General features: G+C 36.7%; 1 long non-coding RNA gene across 1 annotated transcript; it reads left to right on the forward strand.

The window, feature by feature from the left end:
* The first annotated feature begins 1,684 nt into the window (after positions 1–1,684).
* Positions 1,685–3,852, forward strand: LOC105220005 (uncharacterized). The gene is made up of 3 exons (XR_008471969.1): positions 1,685–2,625; positions 2,681–3,168; positions 3,244–3,852. It is a non-coding gene; the product is annotated as an uncharacterized LOC105220005 (long non-coding RNA).
* The last annotated feature ends 15,285 nt before the right edge of the window (positions 3,853–19,137 follow it).

Below are 19,137 nucleotides of genomic sequence, written 5' to 3' on the forward strand. Positions count from 1 at the left end.
GGACCATAAGTTTGTTCTACAAAAATTATCTACTCAACATACCCTTTCAGAATTATAGGGTCGCTATTCTGTTCCAAAAATGCTGTTGGACAGTGTTTTTAGTGTTCTTGTTGGTGCAGAGAACTCTCCTCCCAGAAATTGAATGAATCTAGTACTAGTGAAATTAATGAAAAAAACAGATCCTACATAAGCTCCTAAAGAAACCAAAAACGTCCTCACATCAAATGCGCCGCCTACACTTCCTGGCCTGAAGACTTAAGAGTCTCCTCTTAGGTGCCTTTTTATTTTAAAAATAAATATAATTTTTATTAAAATAAATAAATAGTATTTTTGTTATTAATAAGAAATAAATGTGACCTTAATTCTAAAAGAAACAAGTAAGGAAAGGCTAAGTTCGGGTGCAACCGAACATTGTATACTCTCGCAATTGAAGATATTTTATTAAGATAACACACAAATTTACCCACATATTCGGCATAAAAATTAATAGAATAACTAAAATCGTCACACAGTATAGTCCGCATATAAGAAACTTTGAAAATGCCACTAACATTTTTCTTATATCCGGTTTTTTCTTTTAGGGTGAGTCCGTATATAAGAAATAGTTTCTTATATGTGGATATCTTACAAATTTCATGCACAAACTTCTTATAACCGTACATCGCGTTATGTTGCACGAAAACAAATTTTTTATTTGAGTTCATTTCTTTCATTCAATATTTTTAATAAAAAAAAAACAATAACCATTAACGAAAATTAACAAAACTTTAAATTCATAGAATATATATAGGAACTTAAAAAGTCGGCACTTTGCGACAGTTGCTTTTTATAATAAATATTGCATATTTTGTTTATGTACATATAAATTTATCATTTTTTTGACGTTGAAAAGAATTCATTTATTTTTTTTTTTGAACAAGAGATTTGTCACGTTCATTAAAGATAATTTTCTCAATATTTACTAAGTTATCATCATCATTTAAATATTGCTTCAATACAAACAAGGCTTGTAGCGTTTCTTCTCTGCTAGGTGGCATTGCACTACAGTTCTCCTTTTCACAATCAGCTATTTTCGAAAAAAGAGTTATTGCCTTCAATCTCGCAAAAATCATCATTTGAGTCACGGCTTTCGGTTTCACAATAAATAATCTCTGAGGTAGTATCATCATTTGAGTCCATTACAGGGATTCCTTCGTAAATTCCGGCTTTTTTAAAACAATTTCGAATTGTTTGAGGAGTCACGAGCCACCAAGTGCGCTTGACAATGTACAAGACTCTCAAAATATTAACGCTTTTTAAGAAATTAGCCATAAATCCACCTTCTGCTGCTAGTATCTGTTCGCGAATTAGACACTTTCTATAATGTGATTTGAAAGACTGAATAATACCTATAACAAATAAAAAGACATGAAACTTAAAAGTGGCAAATGCTGGTATAGCAAACCTTGGTCCAAAGGTTGAATTAGACTTGTAGTACACGGTGGTAAAAATACAATTTCAATGCTTTTTGGTGTGAAATCCAATTTTTCGAAATCGTGCTGCTTGCAATATTATATTTTTTGGAGATTTCGCTTCGGCCTTTGCCGCTTTTTGCTTCTTCCACAATTTTGATTTTTGTTTTAATTGGCAAAGCGTTTCTTTTAAGTTTTTCCATTTTTATTTCTTGCTTTTTTCGATTATTTTCTATTTTTAAAAACAGCTGTGAAGCAAATTTTAGCGTTGCCAGATACAAATTTTAATACATTTATGATATAACATTGCCAGCACAAAGTTTTGAAAATTATTTCGTTTAAGAGGTTTATTTTGTATGGGCAGATAAATTTCGTGAAGAAAAAAAATTTATTTTATCCGGTTTTTTCTGGTAAGCGGTTTTTCTTTTAAGCGGTCTTATTTAGATGAAAATTCTTAAGTGGTCCAAGGTGTTTCAAATTTGTTTCTTATAAACGGACTTTTCTTATAAGCGGGTTTCTTATACGCGGAGCGTACTGTATATAGATATGAGGGCTGAGGTAATTTCTGAACCGATTTCATTCATTTTCACCAGCAAGGTACACTATATCCAAGACTATACGCTCACTTCATATTGCTAAGATATCTCATATATTAACCAATACATAAATGTGGAATAAAGCCCAACGTATTTTTGAAAAACCTATAATTATTATAGGTATATGGGAACTAGGAGATGTTATGGCCAGATTTTAATAATTATCACATTATTAGAAAAAAAACAATTTCTTCTGAATTACATTAAATTATCTGAGAGATTTACCCATATTTTCGGTTAAAATTTACCCTTAGGCGCTGAATTCAATATGTTCGATATGTGGGGCTTTGAAAAGTTATAGTCCGTTTTCGACAGATGGCAGACTTGTGCATTTTGACAGTTGATTGTGACATTTGTTTATTTATTACAAACGAGAAATAAAAATTGATAAGAAAGAGTTATTACTGGCAATTTTGGTATTTTTGGAAAACAAAAAGAAATTTAACGAAAGAATTCAATTGTTATTAAATACATTAAAAGATAATGAAGTGCAATTAAAAGCAATAGTAGATTTTAACGAAATCATACAAGCTGGACTTGTAATCGCTCAGGCGCACCATCGACATATTTGGAAATTCGTAAGCAAATAGTTATTTCAATTTGGGATTGAAATCAATAATTGTGTATTTTAAGGATCGAGGAGGTATATTTTGGGAGCACGATGTCCCAACCATGGATGACTCAAGGTTCAAAGAAAATTTTCGGCTAGATAGAAGGGCATTCAAGAAAGTGTGCGAAAAGGTAAAGGGTATTGAAAAAATGGATAGCAACATGAGGCGCTGTATCCCACTTGAAAAAAGAGTAGTTATAGCACTATTTTCCTTGGGTTCGTCAGCGGAATATTGGACTGTTGCTAGTTTGTTTGGCATTGGGCGTAGCACAGTTGGTGAAATTGTGATCGATTTTTGTCATGAAGTATGTGATACTCTTGCGGATTGCGTTAATGCATACCCGACGCATCCGCAAGAATTAAGAAGAATTGTAGAAGGTTTCAAATTGATGGGGTTCCCACAATGCTTTGGTGCTGTAGATGGCTGCCACATCGAAATCCAGCCCAAAAAAGACTATTACAATTATAAAGGCTGGTATTCAGTCATTTGGTTGGCAAGCTGTGATCACAGGTAAATTTATGACTGTATTGATTATCATACACATGTGTTTACATTTCTTATCAAAGTTCACGTACATAAACATAGGATCCACTGGGAGAAATAATGACTCGTACATATTTGAGAGGAGTTCACTTAAGAAATTACATGAACACGCTCGTATTTTTAAGGAAAATAACGAAATAATTGAAGGCATCAATGTACCTGTGCTTCTTACTGGCGACTCAGCTTTTCGTTTATCACATCACATGATGAAACCATATCCATATGGGGTTAATCAATCGCCTGTTGAAAAGCACTTTAATTATCGACTGTCGCCGAGTGATCAAAATACCTTTGGTCAACTTAAAGCGCGCTTCCGTAAAGTTGGAAGAGGCTTGCAAGTTGCTCCTAAAAATGTTAATATTACTATAATTAGAGCATGTTGCATTTTGCATAATTTTCTAAAGAATGAGAACGATGAAGTTATTCCCGCATGGATACAAGAAGCAGCAGAAGATGAAAGAAGACATCAACCCAATCACACAACAAGATTAGGAGAAAATGACCAAACAGCGACAGCGGTTAGGAATGCCATAGCAATCAGATTTCAAAACGGTGCAAATTACGTTACTTACCACTGTAGCTGTTTTATTTTTCATTTCAAATTTCCTTTTTTAAATTCATTTTTATTATTAATAAATTCAATTATTTACATTACACTTTAATTCATTTCATTTTATTTTAAATATTTAATATTTCCTTTTTAAATTAACATTTACTTCAAATACATTTTTATTATTATGTAAATAACTACTAATATGTATACAAAATAAATATCATATTTACATTTTTTCCAACAAAGTTTTAAAAATACTAATAAACTCTTTTGTAGAACTATTTTGTTCTTCAATACAATTAATAACTCTTTCTTTTACGTCTCTTCCATCTTCCACCACTACCTTAAGCAATTCATGTTGTTGTTTTGCCACCAATTCACCCATATAATTCCTCTTTTTAGAAATACTCATGGATGTGGATGAGGTATCCAATGACGACAACAATGGCGAGCTCCTCGATGGGCCAGTTTTCTTCTTTTCTTCTCTGCAATTTCACAAAGGTTAATAATGTTAAAAATGTTTTATATTAGCATAGTATGCCTGTATATTTGTGTAAGGTTTCTAATTTTAACATGAACTTCCATCGGAGTAAATTTATAACGGCACAGATATATACGCATATATATGTAAATTGCGCTTGGCACGTCTTAAATTTACGGCCCGCTCACGCCACAAGTCAATTAAAACGCTTTCATCATTCGTCGTCCAAAACACTCGCTGCTTATTTTCTGCCATCTTCTGAAATATTAAAATTTGATTTTGTCAGTAAACTTGCACATAATTTAAATAGAAATTTAAAAACTTCTTACCTCTAACGCTTTTCTTTCTATCATTTGTTGACGTTTTCTTCTTCTTTTTTTTCAATTAACATTCACAATAGCAAAAATCGACCATTTTGGTGCAGCTTTGCCAGCTCAAATGTGGTAAATTCAGCTAAATACACGGAATTTTTGTGCATTACTAATTTGCTTTAAAATGAATTAATGCGCGAGTTAAAGCAAATCAACGCCGCTAATGCAAATTAGCGCTGCCATCTGTCTAGGCTATAAGGACTATATGGGTGATTATACGATAAGAGGTTTCAATTGCATAAAGAAAACGGCCAAAGAAAAACTTTGGATCTTTTTGAAGAAACTCTATACATATTATGATTTTTGTCCCTTTTATTTATCTTCTCATGTAAGGACAAGTCACTTAATACATATTTTATTTCTTTTTCGACGACCAGGGTAAATATATCGGGCAGGGGAGAGACGTAAAGTTTATGGTAGATAATTATTTTACCAAAAGCAAAAAATTAATTTTAAATAGTATTACAAATTAAAGGTACTCTCTTTCCTAGATGAATAAACCGTAAAATTGAAATAACAAATCAATAAATTCACTCTTTATCCTAAATAAACGAAACAAATATTAAATACATATAATTTCTTAAGATCTTTCAAAAACATTTCTGACTTTTTAAAGACGTAATATATCTTCTGTCCTTTCAAAAGAAGATTTGGCATGGGTAGAGTCTGGTCAACCTGATCTTATTTATATATACATATATACATATTTGGCGTATGCACTGCTTATGCGATTATAGGCGAATCTAGTTGTGCGCTAGTTTTCTCTCCTTTTTGCTGTCTGGCGCCAATTAGAAATACCAATAGAAACCAGGTCACTTTTTACCTGGTTTTTCCAACGGAGTGGAGGGCTTACCATAAATCTTTCACAAAACCTTTTTTTAGAAAAATCCTAGTGCTGTCTCATCGGATGTTGACATCATCCATGCTTCTGCACCATAAAGCAGAACGGGATGATGAGGGACTTGTAGAGTTTGGTTTTGGTTCATCGAGAAATGACTTTTACATTTAAATGTCCACTCAGCACCTGTTGGTAAGAGCGATTCTGCGTTGGATTTTTGGTTTTGTTGATGCTGGTGATGGCTGGAGGTGGGGAGGGGGTCATGTTCAGATGCTTACGCAAGAAAGTATCAACAATCAAGCAGGTCACGATTTCCGGGCCGTGTGTCATGATGAATAGTAACTCCACTGCTCTCTAACTCTCTGTTTTAATTGACTGAAGTATTTTTTGGGTTAATTATTTATTTCACTTTAATTATCACAGTATTAGTAATTTAGGACAATGAAGGCAAATAAATTAAATTAATAGTATACATTACTAATTAATTACAAAATTAGTTTTCGAATCCAGTACACCGCACGATCGGGCCGCAATAACTGAAAAACTACAGCGCTCAAACGGATTTCGCGATTAGTATTGTTAACTTCAGGCTGAAATGAGCCAATGAGCTCTTTTTTCAATGCGATTGTCCTTGAATTTATGTCGTACGAGCGGAACAAAATTTGGCAGGGTAGATACATAAAAAAATCGGGACAAAAGTTAATTTTAACAAGTACAAGCAATTTATTTATTTAATTTCATTAATATAACACACAATTTGACCCACATATACGTCATTTATATGGTATAAAGTCAATTGAAAGTTGGAAGCCCTAATATTAGGTTAGAACCACCGAGGTCCTCATGTACGATATATGGGGCCTTAAAAACCTATGGTCCGATTTCGGCGATTTTTAGAATGGGGCTGCCACACTATTAACATAGTATTTGTGCAAAGTTCTGCACCGATATCTTCACTAGTGCTTAATTTATATATTGTAAAGTAAACGATTTAATCGACTTCAAAGTTCTGGTATATAGGAAGGAGGATAGGTTGTGAACCGATTTGGACTATTTTCACAACATATCATTGGGATGTAAGGAAAATATTATAAACCAAATTTAATTGATATTGGTCGAGCAGTTTCGGAAGTATGGTTTTTGACCCATAAGTGGGCAGAACCACGCCCATTAAAAATTGTGTTTACCATTTTGAGTGAAGGTCTTCTGGACCTTCTTTATAATGAAATTTAAGGTTTCTGTTGGTTTTCCTTACTGAATTAAAGCATTTTTAGTAGTTTTAAAAGTAACCTTTCGAGATGGTCGTGGTTATAATCCGATTTCATCCATTTTTGGACTATATAAGGAAATTCCTGAAAAAAAACGACTCCTGCGAGTTTCGTTGATATAGCTTTAGTAGTTTTCTCAGAACAATCCTTTGTACCAAATTCACTTTCATAGCTTAATTAATGGCTTAGTTATACCTCATTATGTGTTTTCGGTTATCGCCATTTTGTGGGCGTGGCAGTGGTCCGTTTCCGCCCAACTTCGAACTTAACCTTCTTGTGGTCCGAAGGAAAACGTGTTCCAAGTTACATTTAATTTCGTCAATTTTTACTCAAGTTACAGCTTGCACGGACGGACAGACAGACATCCGGATTTGATCGTCACCCTGATCACTTTTGTATATATAACCTTATATCTAACTCTTTTAGTTTTAGGACTTACAAATAACCGTTATGTAGACAAGCAACTTTAGTTGCGAGAGTATAAAAATTATATGAAATAAACAAAATAATTTTGTTTTTTATTTAACAATACTTAATTTTAATTATTTTACTTCCGATTGAACTTAGATTAGGTTTAGCATATCATACAAAATATATATGTATTGTCCGAAATAAAAAGTAGCAAGGGGACAAATCAGGGGAGAGACTTTTTCAGACTTTGTAAGGAATATCAGAAAAAATTTCGTTAATTATGCAGTAAGTTGTAATGTTATTTAATACACTACATTAATATGATGTGATTTATTTAAAAAATAGCAACATAAAGGATAAAAGTAATACTTTAAGCTGATTGCCCCACAAGTTACCTCTTATCGTAGATTCACCCATATACAATATTATTCAAGGGCAAAAATATGAAATATACTGCATTTGAAGAACTCTTTTTCTTGGCTCCATGGGACAAGTACTGGGGAAAATTCAAACCTATTCTTATTGCCTCATGGTGACTGTTGTTGTTGTAATATTTTTTTATATTTTTTCCCAATTCTTTCAGGCAAATTTTTGGGGCTTTTATCTACTTATTTTTATATTTAAGAAAAATCCCAAAGTGAAAGCTCTGAAAGTTTGCCTTCAAGTGCTGAACACATAGACGACGACAAGCGACAAGCAATATCTGTCAATATTAAAATACACGCGTTCTTATGGGCACAGATTTTTAGACAACATCACGACTTTGCGACGAAAGGGTTGAGGTCTTCGCTGTCGCCAAATTAGAAATGTTTCTAATTTGTCCGACGACAATGGCCGCTGTAGAGCTGCCACTAATATGTGAAATGTAAAATTATTCAAAGTTCTCACAAGTATGACGTTATTTTGCCGGCAGAAACATAAAAAAGCTTTGATACATCAATTGCAATAACAATCGATTATTTAAAACAAATAAATCGACCTTTTTTACATTTTTTGCACAAATAATTTCACTTTAAACTAAATATGTAAATTTTATTGAAGTGAAAGATTTTAGTATGGCAACAATGAAATTGCTGTTTGATATGTCGCTGCCGTCTTTAAAATGTTCAAGACGCTAGCTTCAAAGCGACATTTGTGATCAGCCGTCGCTACGTCGTTTCGTGTCGTCGTTGGGTTTTTTTCGAAGCAAAATGAAATGAAACTGCCGGCATTTTTTTTAAACTGCTTAAAACTTGCGTGTTACGTTACTTTCTTTTAACCCATCGGTAGAGTGATAGTAACTTTTAGAGTTTTCGAGCGCTTACATCAGTTCTCTTGTTGTAGTATATATTCATGTATATATGATGCTTGTAGCTTAGTTTATAACTGTAATTAGTACTTATTACTTGTCTTAATAGCAGAAATATCTCTCAAGCCGAAACATGACAAACGACGAGCCGTCCTGTCTTTGGGTTGCCGGAAATGGTATCTGTTCATAAAACACGAATTAAAGCCCGATAAAACAATAAATGAGCCGACAGTTCTTGAAATATCTGAAAGAAAAGGGTGTTGTGTTCCCAAAGAGGAAGAAAGTTTCTCACTCGACAAAATCTCAACCAGAAAAATTTTAAAAGGCTGTAAGATAAAAAAACCAAATCGCTGCCATTGGTATTATTTCTTCGAACGATCCAAGTTGTGTCATTGACCCACAGCTAGCTTAGGACATTTGTAAACTTTTTTGTTCAGTGACATTTTTGTAGTGAATAAAGTTGTTACAACCAAATTAATCCTTTCCAACTTATTGGGAAATAACTGGCCCGAGCAGGGAACCGATGAAGACCCAGAAAAGGACATTTTTCCACAACATCGTTGGGCATAAGAACCAATGCTGTTAAAAGACAACTGACATCGGTGGTCTGCACGTCCTGTAAGGTAAGCCCGCAGGACACCTTCTATTCAAGAGTAAGCTGCAGGATCCCTAGTAGGGACGGACCAAACGGGAGAGATCCCGGTTACCAAGAAGAGCAGCCACATTAAAAAAATAGCAATGTAAGTTAGACTTAAGTGAAAACATAAGTGTGAAAATTTAAACTTAAAAAAAATCTTGATTAAATCATAAATACAAATTATAAAGAATATACTATTAAACAAGTAAGGAAGGGCTAAGTTCGGGTGTAACCGAACATTTTATACTCTCGCAATTTATTTACTTAACTTTATTTATATTATATAATACACAATTTGACCCACATATTCGTCATATATATTGTATAAAGTCCATTGAAAGTTGGAAACCATAATATTAGGTTAGAGGCACCGAGGTCCTCGTGTTCGATATATGGGGCCTTAAAAACCTATGGTCCGATTTCGGCGATTTTTAGAATGGGGCTGCCACACTATTAACATACTATTTGTGCAAAGTTCTGCACCGATATCTTCACTAGTATTTACTTTATATATTGTAAAGTAAACGATTCAGATTGACTTCAGTTCTGGTATATGGGAAGTAGGCGTGGCTGTGAAGCGATTTGGTCAATTTTCACAACATATTATTGGGAGGTAAGGACACTATTACAAACCAAGCTTCATTGAAATCGGTCGAGTAGTTCCTGAGATATGGTTTTTGACCCATAAGTGGGCGACGCCACGCCCATTTTCCATTTTGTAAAAAAATCTGAAAAAGCCACTTCCTAATACAGTCCAAAAATTAAAGAAATCGGATCATAACCACGCCCACCTCCCATAAAAAAGTTAGGTTGAAAATTACTAAAAGTGGGTTAACTCACTAACGAAAAACGTCAGAAACACTAAATTTTACATAAGAAATGGCAGATGAAAGCTGCACTCAGATTTTTTTACAAAATGGAAAATGGGCGTGGCGTCGCCTACTTAAGGGTCAAAAACCATATCTCAGGAACTACTCAACCGATTTCAATGAAACTTGGTTTGTAATAGTTTCCTTACATCCCAATGATATGTTGTAAAAAGTGGCCAAATCGCTTCACAATCACGCCTACTTCCTATATACCAGAACTTTGAAGTCGATCTGAATCGTTTACTTTACAATATATAAATTAAGCACTAGTGAAGATATCGGTGCAGAACTTTGCACAAATACTATGTTAATAGTGTGGCAGCCCCATTCTAAAAATCGCCAAAATCGGACCATAGCTTTTTAAGGCCCCATATTTCAAACACGAGGACCTCGGTGCTTCTAACCTAATATTATGGTTTCCAACTTTCAATGGACTTTATACAATATATATAACTTTATACAATATATATGACGAATATGTGGGTCAAATTGTGTATTATATAATATAAATGAAGTTAAATAAATAAATTGCGAGAGTATAAAAAGTTCGGTTACATCCGAACTTAGCCCTTCCTTACTTGTTTTTTGATAAATTGAAAAGAAAATTAAATTTAGAAAACGAATGGCCAATCAAAATAGTTTAATTAGGCCACCTATACTTAACATAGAAGAAAACTCACATCCACCAATTGAAGAAAATCAAAGGCATTTACGAAGACAGGTGACGCACCAGAACAACAGAAACATGACACAACCCAACGATTTAAGAAATGCCATTCGGCAAGTTTTAAATGAACAACTTCCAATTTTAGTACAACAATCCCAAAGTCATTCATTTGACTTTACGAATATAGAGTGTCAAGGAATTAACCCAGAGCATCAGGGAAATTTAGGAGAATTAGATAAGGAACCCGATATCGTGAAAAGTCTACGAGAATTTTCCGGTAACCCAGACGAGTTTGGTTTATGGAAGAAAAGTATCGATAGAATATTGAAAACATACGCACACACAATTGGTACTGCAAAGTACTTTGGTATTTTGCATACTATTGATAATAAAATAACTGGCAACGCAGATACGGCGTTAGAATCCTACAATGTTCCTTTAAATTTAAATGTCTTATGCTACACTACGCAGACAAAAGGGATTTAGATTCCTTAGAATACGAAATGACCACAATAGCACAAAGTCCTAACCAATCTGTAGAAGAATTCCATCAGGTTGTTTATAAGCATCTTTCTTTGATACTTAACAAAATAGGTTGTATGGAATTGGCCAGTGAAGTGGTACAGTTAATGACTAAATTATACAGAGATAAAGCTCTCGATACTTTTATTCGCGGAATACGTGGAGATCTTTCACGTATCCTCGGCATGAAGGAACCTACAGACTTACCAACTGCATTACATTTATGCTTGAAGTTAGAGGGTCAATCATTCCATACCAATCATGCTTCAAATAGAGGACAACAAAATACTTTCAGAAAGCAATCCAATAGACCAATGACGGTACCACACCATGTTCTGATCCCTAACAATGTATATCTTCAGACTAAACCTCCTCTTCCACCTAGAATTAGCACAATGCAAAACCCAAATATGTATCACAGACAATCAAATAATTTTTTGGACAGCCACAACAAAGGCAATACTTTACTAATATAGGTAATCAATTACAACAGAATCCTATCATACAAAAACCAACATATCAACCACCTCGCCTTATGGCAGCCAAACTACGACCAGAACCGATGGACATTGACAGAAGTATTCAAACTAAACAGATTAATGATATGAACAGACCAAAATTTGATCTACGTAAAAGGCCCCCCATGCTATCAAATGAAATAGCCAAACGACAAAGAAACTTAAATATTCAGGCAGACATCTACCAACAACCAGATACAGAGGAGCTACCACCAACAATGGGTGATTATCAGCAAACTATTTCAGAACAAGAAGAACAGATGGAATACAACGAAACACTTAACGAATATACCGAAGCCATTGAAAATAGTGACCAAGAACAACACGATTCTATTGGTGTTAATTTTTTAGAATAACTGACACCTCACTTCTATACATCGAATGTAAGTTGGGGAGCGGACAAAAATTTAAAATACTGATTGACAGTGGTTCTAACAGAAATTATATTCAACCAAAACTTGTACGAAATCCACTACCAAATGAAAACCCATTTGATGCAGTATCAGTAGGAGGAAAAATAAAAATAACTCATTACAAAATGGCTACTTTGTTTAATGATCCTAAATCTTTAGTTAATTTTTTTTTATCACCTACACTCACAACATTTGATGGAATACTGGGAAATGACAGCTTGAAGAACTAGGTGCCATAATTGACACCGAAAAAGCAAAATTGTTCTTTAAAAATGGAAAAAATATCCCCATAAAAGAATTGGTATTTGATTCAGTAAATGTTATAATACCTCGAATAGATCATCTAACAAATTTTCAGCGAATAGAGTTAAATCGATTGCTAAAAAAATACCCAAATCTTTTTGCAGAACCCCATGACAAACTAACTTATACCACTAACGTTAAAGCCGAAATACGCACATGACACACCAGTATACTCTTAATTCTATCAGTACCCCATGACTTTGAAAGACGAAGTCAACAAGCAAGTTAAAGAACTTTTAGATAATAATATTATACGTCCATATCGATCACCATACAATTCACCTGTGTGGATTGTATCAAAAAAATTAGACGCCTCAAACATAAAAATATATAGAATGGAAATCGATTACAGGAAACTAAATAGTGTTACAATAGCGGATAGGTACCCAATACCAGATATTAATGGAGTACTTACTCAGTTAGGCAATAACAAATTATTTTCCGTATTAGACCTTAAGAGTGGGTTTTATCAAATTCTTCTGAAAGAAAGTGATATTGAGAAAACAGTCATTTCAATTAATAACGGAAAATATGAATTCACCAGACCTTCATTTAGACTTAAAAACGCTCCTTCTAAATGTCATCAAGGACACGATGACATTCTTAGAGACCACATAGGGAAAATTTGCTACATTTATATCGATGACATCATCGTATTTAGTCAAGACGTTGAATCATACTGTAAAAACCTTGATCTAATTTTCCAAACTTTGAACTTAGCAAATATAAAATGCCAACTAGATAAATGAGAGTTCTTCAAAACCAAAGTAGAATTTGATTTGGTCAGACAAGGGTATCGAAACAAACCCAGCAAAGGTAGAAGCCATAACTAATTATCCATGCCCAAAAACCCTCAAAGAACTCAGATCATTTCTTGGACTGTCCGGTTATTATAGAAGGTTTATAATGGGTTACGCTGCAATAGCCAAACCGCTCACGGCACTACTCAGGGGAGAAGATGGAAGAATATCGGAATGGGCATCGGCTAGGAAAACAATACATCTAGATAATGAGGCCAAGAAAGCATTTGAACAGCTAAAAAATGCGTTAATATCTGATGACATAATACTACAATATTCTGATTTCAATAAAGAATTTACATTAACTGCAGACGCCTCTGACCATGCAAAGGAGCTGTACTCTCTCGAAACTGCAAAAAAAGAAATGTTAGCTATATGTTGGGCAGTAAAGTCTTTCAAAGGTTATCTTTATGGAGGTTCTAAAGTTAAAATTTATACAGATCACGAACCACTATTGTAATTGGAAAGATGGAATAGCGATTAAAAGATGGAAGTCTTACCTTGATGAGTGCAATAAGGAGTTACTCTATAAACCGGGAAAAGAAAATATTGTTGCCGACGCACTGTCTCGAGTACCAAAACAAAATGAAATGCCAATAAATGCTTTTAAAAATCAAATTTTTATTTACAAAGAACAACATCCTGACTATAAGTTTACCATTCCATTCCCTACATTCCATAGACATACCATTTTTTAATTCACATATTCTGATGATAATCTAAAGGAAATATTGAAAAAGTATTTAAATCCTTCAGTAATAAACGGTATCTACACGTCAGAAGACGTAATGGGACAGATTCAAAGATTATATCCAGAAAATATTAGATCCTTCAAAATAAGATTTGCTGAAATGAAAGTAGAAGATATAACAAATGAAACGGACCAGGACGAAATTATTTTACGGACTCACAACAGGGCACATAGGTACGCTTAGGAAAATAAAATGCAATTATCGGAGAAATATTATTTCCCGAAAATGACACAAAGAATAGCTACACTGATAAAACAATGTCAAGTATGCAAAGAAAAATATGACATTTACTACAGCGGCCATATAAATGAGCGCAAATTTGGTGTTGGATTTGGGGTGGGAGAGAGACTCCGTCGCCGAGTCCTGGCATTCACCCCGATTGATGAACATCTAGCCACAATCCGCATAAAATCGAGGTTCTTCAAGGTGTCTTTGGCACAACAGTCGGGGAAATTCAGCCTCCATGACGAAACATCGCCAAACGGGCTGGGGCTAATTGTCTTCGCTGGGGCCCGAAATATGGTCGTCTGTAGTACCAGATTCCAGAATAAGAAGATACATCAAGCTACTTGGCTGTCTCCTGATCGAAATACGCGTAACCAAATCGATCACGTTGTGATAGACGGAAGACATGTCTCCTGTGTTTTAGACGTGCGTACGCTCCGAGGACCAAATATAGACTCGGACCATCATCTAGTAGCAGCGAAGGTACGCACTCGCCTCTGTGCAGCAAAAAACGCCCGTCAACAAACACAAGGAAGGTTCGACGTCGAAAAGCTGCAATCACAAGAGACAGCCACGAAATACTCTACTCGACTTGCACTCCTGCTCTCTGAGATCACTCATTAGCATCTCGGTATAAGGGAACTGTGGAACGGCATCTCAAACTCACTGCGTACAGCTGCAGCCGAAACAATTGGATTTCGGCAACGACAAAAAACAAGCTGGTACGATGAGGATTGCCGTCTCGCAACGGAGAGAAAACAGACTGCCTACCGAGAGCTGAAGAGGGAAGCGAGATGCATCTGCAGACAAAAAAAGAAAGAGGCCGAAATGCGTGAGTACGAAGAGCTTGAGAAGCTGGCAGACAGAGGTAATGCTCGGAAATTTTATGAAGAAATGAAGCGAAATTACGAAGGTTTCAAGACCGGAGCATCCTCATGTAGAGACCAAGGTGGTAATCTGGTAACCGATGTCCAGGGCATACTGGGATTATGAAGGGAACACTTCTCCGACCTGCTGAATGGCAGTGAAAGTACAACACCAGGAGATGGTGAACTCGATTCCCCAAACGATGACGGTGGCACCGCTTTCCATTACCCGAACATGAAGAAATTCGAATAGCTATTACCCGACTGAAGAACAACAAAGCGAAGGGGGCGATAGATTACCGACCGAGCTATTCAAAAACGGCGGCGAAGAACTGATAAGGTGCATGCATCAGCTTCTTTGCAAAATATGGTCGAAGAAAGCATGCCTGACGATTGGAATCTCAGTGTTCTCTGCCCAATCCATAAAAAGGGACATCCCACAATCTGTGCCAATTACCGTGGGATAAGCCTCCTAAATATCGCCCATAAGGTTCTATGGAGCGTACTGTGTGAAAGACCACCGTCAACAAACTGATTGATTCTTAGCAGTGTGGCTTTAGACCTGGAAAATCAACAACAGACCAGATATTCACCATGCGCCAAATTTTGGAGAAGACCAGTGAAAATAGAATCGACACACACCACATTTTTGTCGAGTTTAAAGCTGCTTTCGACAGCACAAAAAGGAGCTGCCTTTACGCCGCGATGTCTGAATTTGGTATCCCGCAAAACTAATACGGCTGTGTAAGTTGACGCTGAGCAACACCAAAAGCTCCGTCATGATTGGGAAGGACCTCTCCGAGCCGTTCGATACCAAACGAGGTTTCAGACAAGGTGACTTACTATCGTGTGACTTCTTTAACTTGATGTTGGAAAAAATAATACGAGCTGCAGAGCTAAATAGAGAAGGTACAATCTTCTACAAGAGTGTACAGCTTCTGGCGTACGCCGATGATATTGATATCATCGGAAGCAACAACCGCGCCGTTTGTTCTGCTTTTTCCCGCATGGATAAGGAGGCGAAGCGAATGAGTCTGGAGGTGAATGAGAACAAGACGAAATATCTCCTGTCATCAAGCAAACAGTCGGCGCATTCGTGTCTTGGCTCCCACGTCACTGTTGACAGTCATAACTTCGAAGTCGTAGATAATTTCGTATACCTGGGAACCAACGTCAACAACACGAACAATGTCAGCCTCGAAATCCATCGCAGAATCACTCTTGCCAGCAGATGCTACTGACTGGACTGAGTAGGCAATTGAAAAGTAAAGTCCTCTCTCGACGAACCAAAATCAAACTCTACAAGTCGCTTATCATTTCCGTCCCGCTTTATGGTGCAGAAGCTTGGACGAGACACTAGGAGTTTTCGAGAGGAAAATTTTGCGCAAGATTTATGGTCCTCAGAACATTAGCAACGTCGAATACCGCAGCCGATGGAACGATGAGCTGTACGAGTTATACGACGACATTGACATAGTTCATCGAATAAAAAGACAGAGTCTACGCTGGGTAGGTCATGTTGTCCGAATGGACGAAAACATTCCAGCTCTGAAAGTGTTCGATGCAGTACCTGACGGAGGAAGCCGAGGAAGAGGAAGGCCTCCACTCCGTTGGAGGGAATAGGTGGAGAGCGACCTGGTTACACTTGGAGGAGTAGCGCGCTCTCATCGATTCGGCTGTAACCGGTTAACGGTTTAACGCCAATTATATACAAACATACACTTCATATAGACATTGTTACGAACGATATGGCAGCATCAGTAACGTAATCCTAATTAGTTACGTTTTTCCTCATAACTTACGTATGTCCTAATTACATACGCGCTTATTGCTATCGTGGCGAATTCTGATTGGTCGATTTGGAGAAACGGGAGCAATCAGAAGATCAGTTAGCAAAGAAGGAATAAATAGGTAAAAGCGGGAGCCAACAGATCGGCATAATCGCATTAGAGGGTAGAGTGTAAAGTAAATTTTTTAATTCTCGGAACTAAGTGTTAATTAATATAAATTAAAATAATAAATTAATATAAATTAATTCAAAACTAGCGTTTTAGTTCGAATTGCAAGAAATTCGTTATATTTTTTTACATCGTAAAAAATTTACTCTACCCTCATCGCGCATTCCATAGAAGTGGAAATTATAATGTTGCGTGCTAACAATCCTGAGTTGTCCGCTGTTCCAGCTAACTTCGCTGGAGCTATCAATCTCACCGCTTCTACAAGCTTTCCAATGGTGAGTAATTTGGAAGAAGGCAGTCCTACTGAAAGACCTGCTGATCAAGGAGTCTCTGTGATGCACGCTGAGAATTTGAATGTGGGGACGACGTATGGAGCTCCACCTCGTGTCGATAGGGTGCATACGGTATCACCCCAACAAATGCATTTTCATGGAAGCCAAACCGCAACACCTGTTCACTCCGCAAATTCTATTGGTCCCCAAGGGCTACTTCGCCGGGCTGAGTTGCTACGTGAGCAGAGTGAAATTCTACGTCAGCGGGAAGCTTTACTGAATGAACAACACAGCTTCCTAGATCGCATAGACGCAATGGGTTTCGAAGATGACATGTATGAATACTCAATGCCTAGAGTCTCAATCGGGATGAGGGATCAGGCGCCTCTCCCATCACAAATATTGCAGTTACCTCCAGAATTTATACCGCCTTTTAATAGCGCCGCTCCAATCCAAACTCTGTAAGTAATAGTGGGCCTACGCAGCACAACAATATCCCAAATGTAACGTCATCTGATCAACGAGGTGAAAGTAACCTACAAGCACCTATCCTTCAATCGTTATTGGACAGGATTCAGTCATTAGAGCAACAGTTGCGGCGGAACTCGACACTATTTCCGGAATGTCCTCCGCCGCAACCAACGCATACAACTTTGACAACAGTTGGACACGCTAACAGCCTGTCCTTTGGAGCCTCATCTTATCGCCGGCTAACCAGGGATCAGGTTGCGTCTCGTAACAGCCTTGCTAAAGAGTTGCCCAAATACGATGGCAAACCCAGTGAGTGGCCGTTGTTTTATAATGCTTATAATCAATCGATAGATGTTTGTGGATTCTCTGACGAAGAGAATCTGTTACGACTGCGGCAGGCATTGGAAGGTCCAGCGCGGAAGGCAGTTAAAAATCTGGCTACGCTTCAAATGAGATTTGGACGACCAGAATTATCCTCAGTGTTTTGCAACGACAAATTTACGAATTGCCTCCTCCATCAGAGAGTCATCTGGAATCTATAGTCGACTTTGCTGTAGAAGTGCAAAACATCTGTGCAACAATGTCAGTACCTGGTCTGATTAGTCATTTGAATAATCCCGAATTTGAACAGCGGTTGGCCTCGAAATTACCTGGACTTCTACCGGCATACTGGGGCATGCATAAGCGAACCCTGACAGTACGCAATTTACAAAACTTCAGTGATTGGCTATTTCAGTTAGCTCAAGGGGCCAACTGCGTTATCGTCCCGAAGGAATCGGTAAGAGAGCGTAAACACGGGTCAGTAAATCATCATTTTAATTCGGTATGATGTATCGTTTGCGATGAAAACTGTGTTGAAGTCTTTAATTGTACATCTTTCAAGGAAATGCCACGACGTCAAAGGTGGCAAGTAGTTCGAAAATCGGAACTATGTCATCGCTGTTTGAGAAAACATGCAATGAATAAATGTATTGCTGTTAAACCTTGCAGCGTTAATGGATGCTCTCACAATCATCATCCGCTACTCCACAACTTAAACCTTAATTAAGCAGTAGCTGAAAAATCATCAAAAAACGTCATCGTGTTATCCAGGGCGCAGTCTGCCAATATAAATGCGCATATTTCAACGGGGAGTAGCACTCTGTTTCGAATACTTCCAGTAGTTTTACACTCGGGCCATTGTAGAGTGTCAACATACGCTTTCATAGATGATGGTTCGTCTCTTACCCTCATTGATGAGGAGCTTTTAAAAAAACTTAAACTTAAAACGCAACCACTTTGCCTACGTTGGACTGGTGACACACATCATTATGAGAACGAGTCGGTCGTAGCCGACCTAAGCATATCAGCTCCAAATGGGCATAAGAAATTCGCTCTTAAGGGTGTTCGCTCCGTCAAGAAGCTTCATTTGCCTATGCAATCGCTTAACGCTTTCAATTTGCAGTCCGATTGC

This window comes from Zeugodacus cucurbitae, chromosome 6 (genome assembly GCF_028554725.1).
Source record: "Zeugodacus cucurbitae isolate PBARC_wt_2022May chromosome 6, idZeuCucr1.2, whole genome shotgun sequence".
Lineage (NCBI taxonomy): Eukaryota > Metazoa > Arthropoda > Insecta > Diptera > Tephritidae > Zeugodacus > Zeugodacus cucurbitae.